General features: G+C 44.3%; 1 long non-coding RNA gene across 3 annotated transcripts in view; it reads left to right on the top strand.

The window, feature by feature from the left end:
- LOC144141251 (uncharacterized) overlaps positions 1–19948 on the top strand; it is a 171564-nt gene extending 151616 nt beyond the window's left edge. For all 3 annotated transcript variants that reach the window (XR_013316496.1, XR_013316495.1, XR_013316497.1), the window contains exons 5-7: positions 14215–14370; positions 14461–14525; positions 19620–19948. This is a non-coding gene — a long non-coding RNA (uncharacterized LOC144141251). The remainder of the gene's footprint in view (positions 1–14214; positions 14371–14460; positions 14526–19619) is intronic.

Here is a 19948-nt window from a genome sequence, read left to right as displayed (position 1 = left end):
CACCATTGGTGTCATGTAAGTGAGTGCAATCATCTCTCAATCCAATTCATAGGTAATTAGGTTATAAGTTATACACTAGGTACATACGCTCCTATCTTACATTGAATTGCTACAATTCTAAGTATGCTGCGTTGACCTTTTTCTTAGCATACACATTCAGCTAATGTATTACGGAATTATTATTGTTACTTTCAAGATTACATGTGTGCACAATTTATTGTCTTTGGCCGGAACAGTTGCGTTTTATAACTTAGGTTTGCCCGAGCTCTGTAAAAGCATGCCTTTGTGCAGAGTTTCACAGCACAGAAGAAAGGTCTCGGACAATGGTATGACCAAACAAACTGGAGAAACATTGAATGCCTTGCACGGTGAGACAAAAGATGACCAGCGGACGGTCGCAGGAGTGCACGGAACAAACAAGTTGTTAACTGTAATTTTATGGAGCAAGCTTCCTACCTAATTACCTCATTAAATTTGGAAGGACTAGAGATTTATTCAAGAGGAAAGAGATTGGGCTGGTGTTTCCACCACTCGCGAATGGCATTTTACTGCCTGCGTCACAGCTTCTCAACGCTCTGACTGTCATATATTGGAGTTCTCAAATCTTTTGGACAGCGAAACGCAAATCTGTCCACCAATGAGTGCTTCATTTTTTAGTATGTTTGGCGGCAACCATCTATTGCGTTTCCCAGACTTTTTAAATTTTATCAAGTTTTATAGAGGCACAGGTGACAAATACCACCAATGCCACAAGATGCCTTACTGTGAATGTAAGAGCAGAAAAGGCTTCCAGAACCTAGATTAGCAATTTTCTGCCAGGCCATCAAAAGCGAGCTTGGCTTTGGTACTTTTAGTCTGTAAAGGTACGATAAGCGGCGGAGTAGGTCGGCTTCGCAAAATGATTATTATGTTGTTTTTTTGTATAAGGCTGAAACAAAACATATCACCATGTTCTCTGGTTTTGTTGCTTGTGGACGTCAAGCTGTAATGCGAACTGTGATTTGCGATGACCCCGTTGCATTCTAAACACTTTCCCGGATGTGGTATTTGCAGAAAAACCTCGTTTTCTGTATTTTAAGAGCATTAATTTACGCTGAAAAACTACAATGCGCTGAACGCTGTTTAGTAACCTACAAAATTTACACAAGTCGGCCTTTTTACCTCTAGTGCCCTACATGATAGAAAAACAGGTTATATATACCGAGATTTTTACTTTTATACATGTAACCAGAAGTTTTGGAATAGCAAAGTGTTATTTTAAAATTAATATTAATCGACAGGTCAGAATTATAAAATATCGACAGGTAACATGCGAAGATCTGCACTTTTTATGGTACCCTTCTTTCAGCTGGAAGATAAATCATGAAAAACGTATATATCAAGAATATTTTCAACCGACTTTGTACACAACTTTAACCGATGAAGAGAAAACAAACTAAGAGAAAGTAAAGGAACACCACCATTGTCTTGACAAGAAGGTTAGTCAAACTGGAAATCGATTTGAAGCCGACGAACAGGGCGCGAATTAGATGCGTGGCAAACATTTGTGTATAAGCCAAAAAAAATGGAAGTACAGCAACAACCTGGAAGAAATTGCATCTCCAGAAAAATGCAAGAAACACCATGTGACTCTCCTTGTACTTCGCTTTGGGTCAACATTTACACAAGGAACAATACCGACACTCGCCATTGTGACCTCCGCCAAGGCATGTCAGAAATTTGTGCTTGGCATTCTAAGTTTTGGTATTGTTTTGTATATTCTATTGTTGATGCCTTGTTCCCGCTATTCTCATCGGCTTATATATTGCTAAAATCGGCATACAACTCGGCATAAAAAAAGATACCGCTGGAGTGGCGAACAAAATTGTTCACATGGCACGACGAATTTTTTTTAGCAACTTCAGCGGTATCTTTTGAGCAGCCGCTCTTAACGTACCAATGGCGCAAAGAAACTCCTTCTGTTGAAAAATATGCGCTACGAGTCTCTTCATGAGAGAAACAAAACAAATGTTTGATTCGTATTTTTTTACTTATTCATACCACCTGTAGTGTAAACCACGTAACAATTATAAAAAGGAATGATCAGTTGATTTTATTGTGCTTTTTTTTGCTTCAAGCTATAACAGAGGGTAAAATATCTCTGTACGCTCAAACGACTGCATTACACATCAACCTATTATCCAAACAAGAAACCCTAATTAAACAATGTCAGTTGTGTTTGGCGTCGTTGCCATTACGGTTAACCTAAACGTCTTTTACTTTGAAAAAAAAAATGAGTTATCTTAAGCATGCCGGAGCTGGTACTTTCGTTGTGTTCAATTTAAATCCCAGATGGCTTTGATTGGTAACATGAATTTTGGCATCGTAACCACAATGCACTTCCAAGAGCCAAAAAAATGCCTCCTGTCATCGGAAAGAGGCCTTGGTTCCTTGCGTTAGGGATGCGAAGAGAATGCTTTTGCGCCTTTCGCACACGGACGAAGCAGTTTGATTTTTTGGCTTTGACATTACCCCTCGAACTCAAACTTCTGATTTTTTTAAATGAAACACAAGAATTCCAAACGCCCACTAATTTAATTTCTTGTAAAGAGGGCCTCATGGTTCAACCATAATTGCCGTCGAAAGAAAAGGGATCTTTATTTCAATTGACACCTCAGAGAAAGAATTGCTTTATTTGATTGGTTTTTACAGGGGGTTTTGCATAGAATGGGATCGGGAAGTCTACAGCAAAAAAATTATAACGAATGTTAGTGCCGTTCTCCAAAGTACATATGTTGATATAATCCAAATATTTGTTTTTTGTAGATATAGACTCGCCAACGTATTCACCGAGACACTTCGTGATGGCTTTACTTAATTTTAATTTGATGAATTGGCCTGGCAGTAAACGGTGTTCCCGAGCCTCAAATGTATCAAAAGAGGAGAGCTCCAAAACCAATAGTGAAATCGTCTAAACCTTCTTCGGTAAACGGCAAGGTGACTAGATATATATATATATATATATATATATATATATATATATATATATATATATATATATTGTTACGGGCAAAATGGTCTATTGCAGTTAATAATTAAAAATGTCTCACGGTGGGGAGCACAGCAGCACACAGTCTCAAGTGGGTGCAGCCAGACAGCGAGATGGTTTGTCCTCTTCCTCCTCGTCACTCAATCGTCCAGCACACCAGGCATGCGTGCTGGGGCCAACTTCCCGGTGTCTACATTTTTTCATAGGGCGCGTAGCCATCCCGCGACATAACCCCAGCCGGTAGAAGCACAGTTAGGTGCTCATGAGCCTGATGCGGAAGTTTGGCAATAGTGATTGAGACGGGAGACATGCTTGGCGTCCGTAAGGATGTGACGTGACGTGTCAGGTTGAACAAGGGCTATTTCGTATGTTGTAGACCTAACTTCAGGGAGTATACGATGGGGCCCAGAATAATGTGACAAGAGTGTTTCACAAAGGCCCACACGGCTTGAGGGCGACCAAAGAAACACAAGTGACTCCGGTGTAAGGTGCCGATCTTGGTGCCGGCTTTCATAATGTGTCTTGCGGGACTTCTGGGATGAGCAGAGGCGGGTACGAGCGACTAGACGGGCGTGATCAGCACGAGCTATGGCGGTGCGGGCATAGTCGGACATGTGTATAGGATATGGCAAGATTCCAGTGGCAATGCTGGTTCACGGCTGAATAGTAGCTAGAAGGGCGAGTAGCCAGCAGTGTCGTGACCCGGAGAATTGTAGCCAAAAGTAATGTATGGCAAAACCACGTCCTAGTCACGGTGGGCTCAGGAGACGTACAAGGACAGCTTGTCGGTAATTGTTCGGTTAAGTCTCTTGGTCAGGCCATTAGTTCGAGGATGGTAGGCAGTGGTGATCTTTTGACGGGTGGAGAAGGAGCGAAGAATGTCAGCAATATCTTGTGATAAAAAGGAGCGGCCACAATCTGTAAGGAGCTGTCAAGGGGCCCCATGAAGAAGGATGACGTCACGAAGCAGAATATCAGCAACATCAGTAGCGCAGCTCATAGGAAGAGCCCGTTTTATTGCATAACTTGTGGCATATTCGGCGCCGATGGTTATTCATTTACTGCAGGATGTTGACTAGGGAAATAGACCGAGCAAGTCTAAACCCACTGGGGAAGAGTTGTTCACTTCGTATATCCAATGGTTGCAGAAGCCCAGCTGGAGGAGTATTGGGTGTTTTCTGTCGTTGGCAGATGTCGTAGGAGCGCACATACTGACAGACCGATCGGTAAAGGCCCGGCCAGAAGAACTGGCGTCTGATGCGATTGTAGGTGCAGGAAACACCGAGGTGATCAGCAATTAGGAGGTCACGAAGTTGTTGGCGAACGCCCAGACGAAGGTGCTCAGGAATGGAAAGTAATAATTCAGGGCCGTCAGGACGAAGGTTCCAACGATACGGAATTCCGTCTTTAAGTTCGTACAGTCGAACTGAAGGCGCCGATAGTGCAGAAATAAGGCTCTCGATAAGGAAGTGCAGATGAGGGTCACTTCGTTCTTCGTCGCCTATGTTGGTGAGGCGTCGAAAGAGACATTATGCCGGCCGCGTGCAGCGTGGATATTGGGCCTTCTGAAAATGCTGTGACCAGGATTGTACGCCGCGAACTTGAAGCGGACGGACTGCAACATTCCCGCCATTTCCCTTATTCAAGCGGTTGTTCGGGAGCAATTTGCAAACATGGGCATCCATTCAGCCTGTTCGGGGAGCTACCAACCGGTGCGACAAACACCACCCAGAGCTGTTTCCCGAAGTGACCATGTTCCTTCCCGGTATCGCAATCCAGCTATGTGGAAAACACCAGACAACCGGCCCATATGCTTCAACTGCAGGCGTGTGGGACACGTTGCTCGCTACTGCCAGCGCCGCTGTCAGGTAAATATACCATTTACCCTGCACCTTACCAAAAGATGTTACGCGAATAATGTTATATTGCAGGTAATTCAAAATGCCACACGGTGGGAACAAAGCAGCACAGTCTGAAGTGATGACGAGGATGGTTTGATGTCCTCAAAGCTCATACAGGCAGTCCGCATGCGAATGGCGCTTGCCGGATTTGTACACGATTGTCATGTCAAAGCTGTGGACCCTAAACTCCATCGTGCTAGACGACCGGTAGGGTTCTTCATGTTCGTCAGCCATCAGAGGGAATGGTGGTTACTTACGACCGTGAAAGCACGTCCATAAAGGCAGAGTTGAAATTTGAGGATAGCCCAAACAGCAGCAAGGCATTTATTTTCTGTGCCCCAGTAGTTACTCTGACGTCTTTACAGGGTTCTTCTAGCGTACGTGATGACTCTTTCGCCGCCTTCTTGCTACGGGACGATAACAGCGCCGAGCCTCACATTGCTAACATCCGTGTGGACAAAAGTCGCAGCATCTTCGTCAAACTAAGACAATACAAATTGTGTCCGCAAGCGACGACGAATTCGGCGAAAACCACTTACTGTGAATTGCCCTAGGTGAAATCCCTCTATCACGCGTGAGGTGAGTGAGCAGTGCAACAATTGAAAAGTTCGCAATAAAAACGCAGTGACCTCGTGCGCAATCCTGACGACGCACAATGAGATAGCAGAAGAAGTGGCGGTCGCGCGGGTAGTTGCTAGCAGGGAAGCCAAACGTTTTGTGTCTGACTTGAAGACGGCAATCAGAACCTTCCTGGCTGGAAGAATTTCTCCATCAGCGGCCGAAATCCATCAGACGTTTCTTGGCAACAAATGCAGGCATGTTCGCGTTGTATGGACGCCAGAAGACGCGTTTCTGGTGAGGAATGAACTGCCAAACGAGGCAGCCCAAGATTTCGGCAACCAAGCTCACCGCGACGGAGACATGGGCCTAAGTTTACGGAAGCAGAGACAGGCTGGTCGCGTACACGGACATTACGCACCACTGCAGAATCATCCGTTTATAGTACCCTGCACTACACCCTTGCCTCAACATTCAGCATTTGATTGCGTGCAGATCGAGGTCTGCTTGTCGGAAAAAAACGGGTCATGTCCTCCGCCAACTTTGCAACCCCCTTGTTGTGCTTCTGGTAACGCGCGTGCAGCACCCCCTGCGCATGCTCCCGGCCGTCGGCATTTGCAAACCTTTCCTTCATCTGGCAAGAAAAGTCGTCCCTGGTGTCAGACTTCCTTCGTTATTCTCAAACAACGTTCTCTCACTCTCTTCGAGTGAGCAATAAACATTGGGGAGTTTCTGAACGGCGCTTCATTGCTTAAATGTGCCGACTTGCTCTGAGCGTTCAAGCCAGTCTTCAACTTCTTCGTAGGCTTCCACGTAAAGAAAGTTTAAACGGGGGCTGGTGGAATGTACGAATGTAGGCACCGCCTCCGTCATTTCTCCCACCTCAGGGTGTTGATGCCTAGGTGCTGTCTCACCGAGAACTCCGCGTTCCAGGCGAAAGACCGAGCTTGCCACGGCTGCACCAATGGACCCCAGTTGGGATGAGCCGAGGTTTTTCAGGCCTGATTTCATGGGGTGTCCTGGGCATCGAAAGCACCCTCTAGCAGTATTGCGTCCTTCCAGATGGGGACGCAAGTTGACTACAAAGAGAAAGGGGACTTTATGAGGCGCACGCCTAAATGGTGAGGTTATCACAAGCTAGAAAGCAAGGTGGCCAATATACGGACCAATGGACAAGCACACACAGTACGCCGTCGACTTCGGTGTTCCCTTTGTACTTGTCAATGTGTAAATGTCGGCTAGTTGGTTCGAACTGTGAAACATGGTTAAGTAGCGCGGTAAGGACGGGAAAAAAGTAGAGACCACACAGGACTAGCGCTAGGCATCAACTGAATTTTTACTACACGTATCGAAATATATATAGAGGAGCGCGCATGCGTGAACATGCTCAAAATACAATGCACCACTTGACCCTGTCATAATTTTTCTTTGTATTTTGAGCTTGTTCACGCATGCGCGCACCTGTATATATATTTCGATACGTGTAGCCGAAATTCAGCAGATGTCTAGCGCTAGTCCTGTGTGGTCTCTACTTTTGTCCCGTCCTTACTGCGCTACTTAACTATGTTTCAATGTCCGTTTGTACAAGTTACAGTTTATGCACATATCCCACAGGGCGGGAGTAGCGACTGAAGCACACGCGACAATATATGTTCGTGTGTGTGTGTGTGTGCGTGTGTGTGTGTAAGAGTGTGTGTGTAAGAGTGTGTGTGTGTGTGAGTGTCGGAATAATACAAGGGTTACTGGTTTCGGAAACACTACGAAGTTTGAAAGTACTTGGCCTAAGCCTATTGGTCGTCGCAGAACCTGCTAACACTCGTACGCATTTAAAAATGGTTAACACTTGCTGATTGGTTGACAATCATCTTTCTCGGCATAGAGAAAAGTATTTGAACACTTGTTTCTTAATTCTTGAAAACTCGTAGCCTATTGGTGATCGCACCAGCCGCGTATTCTGGAGGTTGTGGATTCAGATCCCAACCGGCGGGAATTTTTCTCATCTTTCTGTGTTATCTCATTGTTTATCTGTTTCAATTACCTACCACATTGTCCACTGTGCGTTCCGAAGTTTTCTTGACAGCCAACTCTTATTTCTGTCGCAATTCAATGAGCCTCACATTTCCTATTCATGTTCGTACAAGCATATTGAGGGCCTCTGTTCTTGCCATCGTGGGGCCATAGCTATCTTAAAAGGATTCGACGGTGGTAGACCACTCTGGATGTGTCGTACACACTCGAGTCACGGCCCGGGGGTTACAAAAGAAGGTCCCCTTACCTACCAGTAGTCCAAGTTGCACTGGCTACTACCCCAAAGCGCAGGAAACAAAAACACCTTCACAGAAATACCACAGAAAGAGGAGGGAAATAGCACCGCGGATAGCGTAGTAGTCATCCCACAAGAAGCGTATTCTGGAGGTAGTGGTTCGGATCCCACCCAGCGGGCATTTTTTGCTCTAACTTCTTTCGGTCTTTTCAAACTCTTTATCTGTTTTAATAAAAACCACACGCTCCCCTTTGCTTTCGGGGGATTCTAGACTGCCAACCCTCTTTATTGTCCTAAATCATCGGGACCCTCAGTCCATTACTATATATATATATACATATATACTTTTTTCTAAGATAAGTAGAGACAGCGACACACGAGAAAAACGAAAACAAACTTTTTTGTCAGTACTCTGAAGAACGTCCTCTTCTGAAACGTCCGTATACCTTTCTTTTTTTGTTATGTGGCGCTATGTCTACTACTGTATATATATATATATATATATATATATATATATATATATATATATATATATATATATATATATATATATATATATATATATATATATATATATATATATATATATATATATATTTATATATATATATATATATATATATATAGATGCAACGATGCGTAGAGGTAGAACACCCGCCTCGCGTGCAGAAGGACCCTGGTTCGAATCCCGGTGCCGGACAATTCCCACCGGATTAAAAAAAAATCCGCGTATTGATAGAATTGCACAAAGGGGCTTGGGGTGCGGCATGACCCCGGCGACCATGGCCGGTAATGCACTCCCTCACCAGAGCAGGATTGGCCACCCTGGTGTAGTAACGGCCACAACCTCCCATGAATACGCCAATTAACCCTCGGCCCTCAGTCCCGAGAGGCTGCGAAGCAACTGACCACGGCGGTGGTCAGACCTGTGACACAGCAGACGGTGCTAAGAATTCCTGGATCCGGACCGGCCGCCAATGGAATCTGAACCTGGCAACGTTTAACGCGCGAACCTTATCTAGCAAAGCAAGTATCGAGGTGTTGTTCGAGGAATTAGAGGGCATTAAATGGGATGCAATAGGGCTTAGCGAGGTTAGGAGGGCAGGTGAAGCCTTTAGGGTGCTGAAAAATGGACACGTCCTATGTTAATGTGGTCTAGAGGACAGAAGAGAACTGTGAGTGGGATTTCTAGTGAATAAAAGCATAGCTGGCAACATAGACGAATACTATAGCATTAACGAAAGGGCAGCAGGTCTTCTAATTAGGCTGAATAATAGGTACAAGCTCAAGGTGGTGCAGGGCTACGGGCCCTCATCCAGCCACGACGAGCAAATAGTGGAACGCTTCTATGAAGATGTGGAATCGGCAATAGGTAAAGCAAAAACACAGTATAACGTAGTTATGGGGGACTTCACTGCTAAAGTAGACAAGAATCAGGCTTTAGACAAGTCAGTTGGGAACTATGGTCTGGGCTGTAGAAATAGCAGGGGATACCTACTAGTTGATCTTGCAGAACGGAATAACCTACGCATAAAGAATACCTTCTTCTGTAAACGGGAGAGTCGGAAGTGGACCTGGAGGAGCACGAATGGGGAGCACAAAAATGAAATAGACTTCATATTATGCGATAAGCCTGGCGTCGTGCAGGATGTGAAAGTGCTCGGAAGGATAAGGTGTAAGGACCACAGTATGGTAAGATGTCGAATTAGGCAAGATTTGAGGAGAGACCGCAACAAGCTAGTACGAAAGAAGCCAATAAATGAGCTAACAGTAAGACGTAAAGTAGAAGAATTCAGGATCGCGCTGCAGAACCAATATTCCGCCCTTAACGAGCAAGCCGAGCTTAGGACACAGGAAGCCAGCGACAACCTTACACGCATTATCACGGAGTGTACAGTAGAAGTCGGGGGCACTATGGCCAGACAGGATACTGGTAAACTTTCACAGGAGACGAAAGATTTAATCAGGAAAGGGCAAACTATCATAATCTTTACCGCAGCTGACAGAATAGAACTAGCCGAGCTCTCGAATTTAATCAATAGGTGTAAGACAGCTGACATACAGAAGTATATTATGGAGAGGATCGAATACGCTGTAAAGAACGGAGGTAGCCTGAGAGTAGTGAAGAGACTTCTTGGCGTGGGGAAAAATCAGATGCATGCACGTAAGGACAAGCAAGGCAATGTCATCACAAATAGGGATAAAATTGTCACAGTGGCCGAGGAGCTCTATAGGGATCTGTGCAGTAGCCGGGACATACAGGCTAATGCCGAACGAGACAGTAGTTCAGAGGAGATAGACATCCCACCAGTAACGACCGAAGAAGTAAGGAAAGCTTTGAAAGATATGAAAGGGGGCAAAGCTCCTGGTGAGGATCAGATAACAGCAGACCTCTTGAAGGATGGCGGAGAAATTGTACATGAAAAACTGGCAAATCTGTATACGCAATGCCTAATGACCACAATGGTACCGGAATCTGGAAGAACGCGAACATCCTAATCCATAAGAAAGACGACATGAAGGACTTAAAAAATCAGGCCGATCAGCTTACTGTCAGTCGTCTATAAGGTATTTATCAGGTAATCGCTAACCGAATCTCTGCAACCTTAGACTTCAGTCAACCTAAAGAACAAGCAGGGTTCCGTAAAGGTTATTCAACAATTGACCATATTCATACGATCAATCAGGTGATAGAGAAGCGCGCTGAGTATACTGAACCCCTATATTTAGCCTTCATAGATTATGAGAAATCATTTGACTCGGTCGAAACTCTAGCAATCATTCAGACATTACGCAACAGGGGGGTAGATGAGCATTATGTAAGAATACTAGAGGATATCTACAATGGGTCTACAGCTACCATCATCCTCCTTAGGGAGAGCAGTAAAATACCTATAAAGAAGGGTGTCAGACAAGGAGACGCAATATCTCCAATGTTATTCACAGCATGCATACAAGAAGTATTCAAAACGTTGGATTGGGAACAGGTGGGAGTAAGGGTTAATGGAGAATACCTCAGTAACCTCAGGTTTGCTGATGAGGTTGCCTTGCTAAGTAACTCGGGGGACGAATTGCCAAGCATACTTCCCGCACTGGGCGAACAGAGTAGAATCGTGGGCCTGAAAATATTATGCAGAAAACTAAAATATAGATCATTAACCTCGGGACAGCACAGCAGATTGAGATAGGTGGCGAGGCAGTAGAAGTGGTAAGCGAATATATCTACTTAGGCCAAGTTGTGACCCCAGATCCCAACCATGAGGCACAGATAATTAGAAGGATCAGAGTCGGGTGGGGTGCATATGGCAGACATTCTCAGATAATGAATAGCAGCCTACCATTGTCGCTGAAGAAGAAAGTGTATGACAGCTGCATCTTACCGGTACTCACCGACGGGGCAGAACCTTGGAGGCTCACTAAGAGGGTTCAACTTAAATTGAGAACGACTCAGCGGGCAATGGAGCGGAAAATGATAGGTGTAACATTAAGGGACAAGAAGAGAGCGGAGTGGGTAAGGGAGCAAACTGGTGTAAAGACATATTGGTAGAAATTAAGAAGAAGAAATAGACTTGGGCAGGGCATGTAATCGAAGGCAAGATAACCACTGGTCATTAAGGGTAACCGAGTGCATCCGTAGAGAAGGCAAGCGTTGCAGGGGGCGGCAGAAAGTTAGATGGGCAGATGAGATCAAGAAGTTTGCGTGGATAAATTGGTCACAGTTGGCACAGGACCGAGGTAATTGGAGAATATTGGGAGACGCCTTTGCCCTGCAGCGGGCGTAGATAGGCTGTGATGATGATGATCATGTTATATATATATATATATATTTATATATATATATATAGCGAATCAGAATAGGAAATGAGGGGCTCGTTGAAATTAAGACAGAAATAAAGTTAGGCAGTCAAGAAAACCTCGGAAAGCAAAAGGGGAGAATATTGTAGGTCATTGAAACTGGTACAGATTTTGGAAAGAAAAGGGAGAACAAATGGCCTCCATGTGGGATCCGAACCCACGATCTCCAGAATTCCGGTCTGGTGCGATAACCACTACGCTACTGGCGGGACTATTTTTCCCCTGCACTTTCTGGGATATTTATGTCAATGTAATTTTTTCCTGTGCTTGGGGGTGGTAGCCAGCGCAACTCGGACTACTCGGGGTGAAGGGGACCTTCTTTTTAACCGACGGGCCGTATCTCTAGTGTATACGACATGTCCAGAGTGGTCGACCAGCATTGAACCCTCTTAAGCTTCCTATGGCACCAAGACTGCCAGAACAGATGCCCTCGCTATGCTTGTAGCGAATCCGAATAGGAAATGAGGGGCTCGTTGAAAATAAGACAAATTAAGTTTTGCAGTCAAGAAAACCTCGGAAAGCAAAGGGGAGCACATGGTAGGTCATCGAAACAGATAAAAATTTGGAAAGAAAGTGGAGTCGCGTTTCAGTTGAATAAAAGTGAGGGGATTGAAAGCGGAGGGATCGCAGAAACGCGATCCCTCCGAGCGTCTGGGCGTTTGCATGGTGACGGCTAGCCGTGGAATATATATTGGCTACTCTTCTTTGTTTTACAAGGCCACTTTCGATCGCCGTTGAGCTTTTTGCGTTTCCACCCCCACTCGAATTCCTGTTCAGTGCTCTTTCTTTTTCCCCCAAGTATCTTGGCTTCTCTCTCTTCGTTGTTCATTTTTTGTTCGTTTTTTGTTCATTCTTCTTATAAGGAAATTCTCACTTTATGTTTGTGTTATTCACTAATGTTTCTGTGGGCTGTCGTTGGCCATTTGCTAACCCGCGGTCCACTTCCGACTTGTATGCTCTCTTCCGAAGCGACCGAAGGCATCATTCCCGTAGAAGACGTGTCTTGAAGTCGAAACGTAGGAAATAAACCCTCTGCTGTTGCCTGTTTTCTATGTTTATTACTTTTTGTTCACCACGCCTTCGGGCCCATCGCCAGCATGCCAGCTGATATATATATATATATATATATATATATATATATATATATATATATATATATATATATATATATATATATATATATATATATTTATATATATATATATATATATATATATATATATATATATATATATATATATATATATATATATATATATGTATGTATGTATATATATATATATATATATATATATATATTCTGGGACATGAAATTTTGTAATGATGTATGCTTCACTAGCCATATTTATAAGTGGAACTCTGGTTATACCAAAATTACAGCTTTCAAAACCGTAGCTGGAATATTTATCCTCGTAATTAAAAATAGCACTCTCAGAAGTTTCTTGCGCATATTATGTGCAGGTTCTCGTAGATGACTTTTACGCCAGGGAAAATATCCAAAAGAAGACGCAATGACCTCAGAAGAGCGTGCCTAGAATACCGACGACTTCATGTTTGGTATAACAATGTTGGCTTTTAATAATATCTGAAGTTAGCAATTGAATATTTGCTAGTTTGAAGGGGAAGGGAAATTGCCAGAGCACTAGGTCACAGGCTAAGTACACACATGACTTCCGTGTTGTGAAAATATATTTTATTACACCGCTGCTTTTCTCAGCACATTGGCGTGTGGCGGAGAAGTATCTGTGGAACACCCAGGGGCATTGCACAACATCAAAAACGATAGCGACGCCCAACATGCCGAGAAGGGTACAGGAGTCGGGAAACAGGCAAGGAAAATGAGAGAAGGATAGTTCGGGGGCGTAACTCTACTCTTTCAAAGGAGGACCTGCCTTATCTAAGCTAGCACACCATTCTTAAAAGCCAGAATTGAATGACCATGCTTACCAGAACCCCAAGGAATATTCTTCCCCTATATTACACTAAGGATTGTAGTGAAGTAGTATTCAAACAAGTAGTCTCAGCAAGTTTTAGTAAACGGAGATTACCCTGAAACCTTTGCTAACCATAGTGGATTTTTAGATACTCTAAAAGTTTTGTTTGGAGCAACGCTCGGTCACCCAAGACAATCTGTGAGATTTTAGACAAGAACAGCAGTTCTGCAATTTGTCAACAGAGACAAACTATTCTAAACAGGCACCAAAAATCTTTCATACCTAGTTATCAATAGCATTTGCTTAAAATAACTTTTCTCCTACAGAGTAAAATAATAAACGTTGTATGGCAGAAGTGTATTGTCAAATAATTGGCAGCTATTTATACAAACTTGTGGCTTTTTATTTTATAAAACTTACTTTTATTTATACTTGTAGTAATTTTCATTTTAAATAGGGTAATAGAAATTCTATATACAAGTGTTGGAGAGTATCACTACTAGAGGCCTCATTGTGTGGTTGCGTTTTTCTACTAACTTAGTGACTTTTTCCTATCCTAAATATTGCAACAGAGGAAAGTACAGTGCATTATAAAACACCGTTAATAGAAATACTTATTTCAAGTAAAGTTCTGTAAAGACATCATAAAATATAGCATTTGAAAATTTATTACAGAAAATCCATATTATTCCTGCGAACTGCGTGTCAGAGGAAATACAACTATTAAACCTTCTGACAACTGCACAATGAACTACATTCAATTATGCAGACCTCGTCATTGGGAACCAGTAGTTTACAAACCATACTGCCGCAACATGTTAAAAAACTTGGGTAAGTTTTTGTTTTAAGCTTTTTAAGTGTTCAGGAACTGCTAAAAACTGATTCTTTTAACCAGAAAAGTATCTCACCTTTTTCTCGTAGGACCAAACTGATTTTCACATTTGGTTCTCAAGATGATCGACGCAATAAGGTTACTTCGATGTCAGGTGAGAGATTTGGAAGGGAGTTGCTGCGCTCAGCACTTTTGCCCTACCAGAACTGAAAGCCGTAAAATATAGCAAGACTATCAGCGACTGCTTTAGGGAAATGAAAGCCATGTACGTTTGTGTGGTTTAAGCTGTCAGCATGAAAAGACATGGCTGAAGTATGTTGGTCAATTTTAAAGTGATGTTGAATTGTTTAAACTAGTGTTTAAAAGTGTACTCTACTTTAGTAGTACGACAGCACTTCTTAATTCTTTGATTGGAGAGAAAGTTAAAATCCCTATATTTTAAATAAACTGTAGCTGTAGGTTTTGTAAATTCTTACGCTATTGTTGAGGAAGTGAACCCCCGGTCTTCATAAAAAGACCACTTTTTGGGGTAAGTTGTTATCTTTAGTACATATTGTGGTAAAGGTGCTAAAAAATTGAAGCTTCGAAGCAGCTATCGCGATACAGGGCTAACGACGTTTACGTCTGGCAACCCTAAGTACGGGCCACTCTTCGTCATAACCTCTCAGCACTGCCGAACTGTTTTCTATGCGGCACAGATGTCGTCGATTTCAAAAATTGGCGCAGCATGTATGAGCACGTGAGTGCTTATAACAGGTGGAGCTCGACAATCTTGCTGGCCAACTTTGCATTTTACCTGAAGGGAACCCCAAAGGACTCCTCTGACAAGCACGAGAAGGAGATTTCTCGTGGGGAAGTAGAAACTGCCCAATTGCGACAAATATTTGGCAAACCAGACGGACTTCAGCTAGCGGCGGAAAAAGTCCTGCGACCAGTGAGAATGACGGGATGCTCCTACTTGTCTCATATACAGGACGTGCAGTCCTCTTGCATTAAGTATGACGCTCAGATGATGGAGGTGGATAGGGTAGGCAACCCGCTAAAACCATCGCGGACGGTGCGTTACCACTTTATGTTATGCAAATACTGCACAACTCTCCATGCCGTCAATAAAGAATGCCAGCATAAGAAGGCTAAAAGCCTCATCGTCCCACCCCATTCAGTAGGCTCCTGAACAGCGCCATGACCAGTTCTTCCTGTGAGGACCCCGTAACTTCTCGTCGATGTTGCCCTTCTGACGTACGACGCGAACCTTCTAAGGGTCTTTCGCAGGGGATACGACGTGAGCTAAGGCGATGGCTCTATACTCCGTATTTCACGCGTGTGTAATAAATCTTATCTGCTTATAGAAGTCATGGCACGCCAAGAGACCAAAACCCTGGGCATACTATTCGTCTGTGTGGTTAACCACCCCTGCAACCACCAAACTCAGTTATGAATCGCAAGCCGAGACACTGGTCGGCCGTCAACATACAAAAGCAAGCTCATTGTAGGACGGAAGACGATCGGCAAACTTGCTTCAGCTGCCATCAGTTGGCCCAGTTGCTTGATTCTGCCAAAGACGCCATCTTTGGTCTACCAGTCGACCTTACCCGCATTGCTCATACGTCAATTACAGGTTCAGTCAATCAACTCTACAAAAGCAGCGAGCTCGTGCGAGAATTACGAGCTCGCGGTTCTATCCGCTCCTGTACCCGCCACGTCACCAGCCGCGTTTGCCGCCCTCTCGCAGCTCGTCCTCTCTGAACCCTGAAGCCGCTTCAAAGCCGATCTTAAAATTCCTCTTCTGACGTTATACACACGGAAGAATTTACCGGCGCTTATGTACACAGCGTTCAATGCGTGCCCTTGTCGGCACTCCGGACTAAACTTATGTAATTTCCACTAATCTCCACCCCCAACTAAACAAGGGGATTACACCTGCCAGATTGTGCGTCGCGTATAAGGACGACGCAAGATAGTCGGTCGTAACTGGGCTATGCACTGCTCCTGTGAAACTTTCTGCCCCAGAAATGTCTGTCCTCTTTAAATTTTGAAAAGGAGTTGCCATAAAGCTACACTCAGACTCGACGTTTTATTTCAACATGAATATCTCGTAGACTGCTCCCCCGGTGTCCTTCGTTAAGGGCTGCCTTTTTGTCAACAACGGGTGCCGACCAAGACTCAGACTATTAATGGGATGTCCACGTTCATGTGCCGCAAAAATCAGGATATTGGCACACTTGAATTAGCGGCCACGCGTAGCTAATGGTCACTGCTTCGTTCCGCCGATGCGTTCAGGGCTATTAGAGCAAGACGTCACTCCTTCCAAAACACTAACTACATTGAGTGATAATGTGATAAGCCTCCTTCTTGTTAACTTGGGTTTGCAAAATCCCGTGCGGCACAAGGGTACTCCACTGGCGACAGTTTGCCCTTAAGGCAACGATCCACTTTTCTGTTTGGTGGCGGACGCATTATGCTGCCTTTACGAGTAGATCCCTTCTGCTTCCTGGTAGGACGACAAACATGCCAAAATAATGCTCTTGCAACTTCTTGCACCAGGATCTTCAGGGCTCTACCATCGCTTTTGGTTGGGTAAGGCTTCTGCTGTAAAGCAAAGCATAAAAACTGTTGATGCCAACCCCATCCGCTAACAGCCAAGCATTCTGTCACAAGCTGAACGCCTAGTGTTGCAGCAGAAAGTCAAAATATGCTCTACAATAACATCAAAAAGCCCTCCTACAGCTCAATGGTGTCCCTCGTTGTACTGGCGAAGAACCATGATCGCACCACGAGGTTTTGTGTTGATTACCGTCACCTAAACAAAGACCTTAGAGGACTTAAAAAATTAAAGGAAGACCTCCACCCTCTACCACCGAAAGGCGATGCCCTTCATTATCTGCACGAAGCCAAATACTTTTCATAAGTGTACCCACTGTCAGGTTTCTCGCGAATTCCAGTGAATGAAAAAAAACACAAGAACACCGTTTTCGTGACAACCAACGGCTCATACACGTTTATATTTAACACCCAGGGTAGTTTTTAGAGACTGATGGCATCAAGTTTGCACGAAAAGAAATTGTCTATCGGCCCTCGTTATTTTTAAAACGACATGGTTTTCTCGACGCCTGTTTAGAGGCACATCTACAACCCCTACAAATGTACATGAGTTTGTTGTTGTTCCAGTATCCAGCTGCACGCCAAAAAGTCAATTGGAGAAAACAAGCTAACCCTTCTCGGAAACCTGGTTTATTTGACCGAACTTCTTACCGAGCCTCATAAATTTCATGCCTTAGACAATTTCGCCACAGCTTGTGAAAGATTTGCCACCATCACGCGTCCGCTAATTACCCCCAATGAAACAACGCAACGTTTACGTGGGGATGCGACAAACAGCAAGCATTCTCTGCACTAATTGGACTCTTGACATCTTCGCCACTTTGGCTTACTTGAATGCCTCAGATCCCACTGAAACTCACACCAATTGTAGTAACTGCAGTAGTAGTAGTAGTAGGTAATGGTAGTAGTAAGCACCATGCGGTCTATGTCTTCCTTCGTCCCTGTTTTTTAGCGCTTTTGTTTTCACCACGATAAACTCCTACCAACTAGCCCAACTCTCCGCTCTTCAGCAGTAGCTGCAGTATTGGGGCTGTATTGGCCCAAGGTCTAGCAGTTTCTGATCTAGAGATGGCCTACGCCAGCCGCCTGTTTTCCATAAAAGCAGAGTATTTCTTTTAGGAGGAAGCGCGAATACGTAGCGGTCCGGTGGGTCGTAGGCAAATTCTCTGAATAAGTAAATTGTAGGCGCTTCGCAGTCGTACTTCACCATCACGCACTGTGGGGGTTCTCTTCTTCGAAGAACACAACAGGTAGGTTTCGCGGCTGGGTCTTGTATGTTAGAAAATACTCATTTTCTCTTATTCACTAGTCTGGATGCCCGCATTCCAACGCCGATTATTTTTCTCGGATCCCGGTAAGCCCTCCAGAACAATCTGGGTTTGACGCTGACTCTCCTATTTAGCGGCATTCGAAATTCTGAATTTTCGCAAATAACAGCGGCAGGAACCCTGTCTTCGGGTAATGATCGAAGAACTGAACTTTGCGTCAGGCAAATACGGCCTATCTTCATTCGTGATAAACATGGAGTCTTGTATTTTTGCAACATTCGCACCGATAGGCCTGACAACCTACTCGTCGTTCCGCTTCACCTGCAATCTAATGCGCTGTATCAGCGCCATGATGCCTACATTGCCAGCGATTACGTCGTCACCTCCACTTTTGAGTGCGTTCGACATGGTTGCTTCTGCCCAGAAGTGTAGATCTGACTTCAGCGTAATGTGCGTGCCGGTGACCTCTGCCAACGTCGTAAACCGTACGCCAAGCTCCAGCAGTGCGGCTGCAAGCAACTGACATTCCATCTTAACGTTTAGTCGGACTGGAATCAGTAGGCCCGTTCGCCCTGTCCATATCTGGGAACAAATGCTTCGCAGCTGCTCCCGCAAATGATTACCGCTTTACCATCACGTGTGTGGCCTGGAGGTCACCAGGGTAAAGAATGTACAGTAAGACATATCAAGGTTAGATACGGCTGACCACGTCTTGCCTCTGACATCACTGACAGCATCAAGTGTGGCTGTGGTTGCAAGAGGCGTAGATCGAAGCTCAAAAATCACCTTTGGCCTAGGCAATCCACAGCCGTACATTAAGGGCGATGCAACCGGTCCCAATGAATCTTCTTGAAAAAAACACACACAGCGCGCAACAAAAACAGGAAGAAGAGGGATGTACAACACTGACTCTCAACTAGTTTATATTAGAAACCCAAAGAATATATATACCAAGTGTGTAAATCCGCAGAAGAGCAACATACGATTAAAGCGACACATCACACCGTAATACGCTAAAAGAATAAAAAACAAGCACACACTAAAACTTAAAAGGTGCACGTGCCGAGTAACTGACAGTTAACGCAAGCATATGGCCAACTATCTTTGCTTCCTTTTTGTGGAGTGTGATGGACGTCTGGCTAACGCATTCATCTTGATAGATGGTAATGTAGAATGCCTCTGCTATGTCCCGAACCTTCTGATTTCCGTACTCAAACACCACTTCGGTATCAGCGAAAAGAGGTTCACATCCACGGGTTTTACACTTTTTACAATGTGCGGGATGATTTGCATACGTGCAGTTTTTCATTGTCCCTGCGTGCTGTCCTAGTCTTATATTCAGGCACAGCCCCCTTTGCCCCACATACGCTCTTTTGCAGGACAGCGGAATGCGGTACACAACACCTAATTTGCAAGGCACAACGGCTCGCTTGAGATTGACACCGCACGTGTTCTGGCTGGTACCAAGTGGACCTATATTATTCACCATGGAACAAAGCCTGCCTATTTTCTTTTTTGCCGAGAAGATAACCTCCATGCCGTATCTTGACCCGACATTTTTCAGCCCTTGTGCCAAATTGTGCATGTGGGGCATGACGGGTCGTTTTTCCCCAAGTTCTTTTTCCTTTTGTACCTCGTTTCTTCCGTGCCTAATCTCTCGGACTAAGGTCTGACACACCGAAATTATAACATGGTTTGGAAATTCTGC

Source organism: Haemaphysalis longicornis, unplaced genomic scaffold (genome assembly GCF_048455015.1).
Source record: "Haemaphysalis longicornis isolate Haplotype H1 unplaced genomic scaffold, Haemaphysalis longicornis Haplotype H1 scaffold_6, whole genome shotgun sequence".
NCBI lineage: Eukaryota > Metazoa > Arthropoda > Arachnida > Ixodida > Ixodidae > Haemaphysalis > Haemaphysalis longicornis.
Note: the sequence above shows the minus strand (reverse complement) of the source record. Positions and strands in the feature narration are given on the sequence as shown.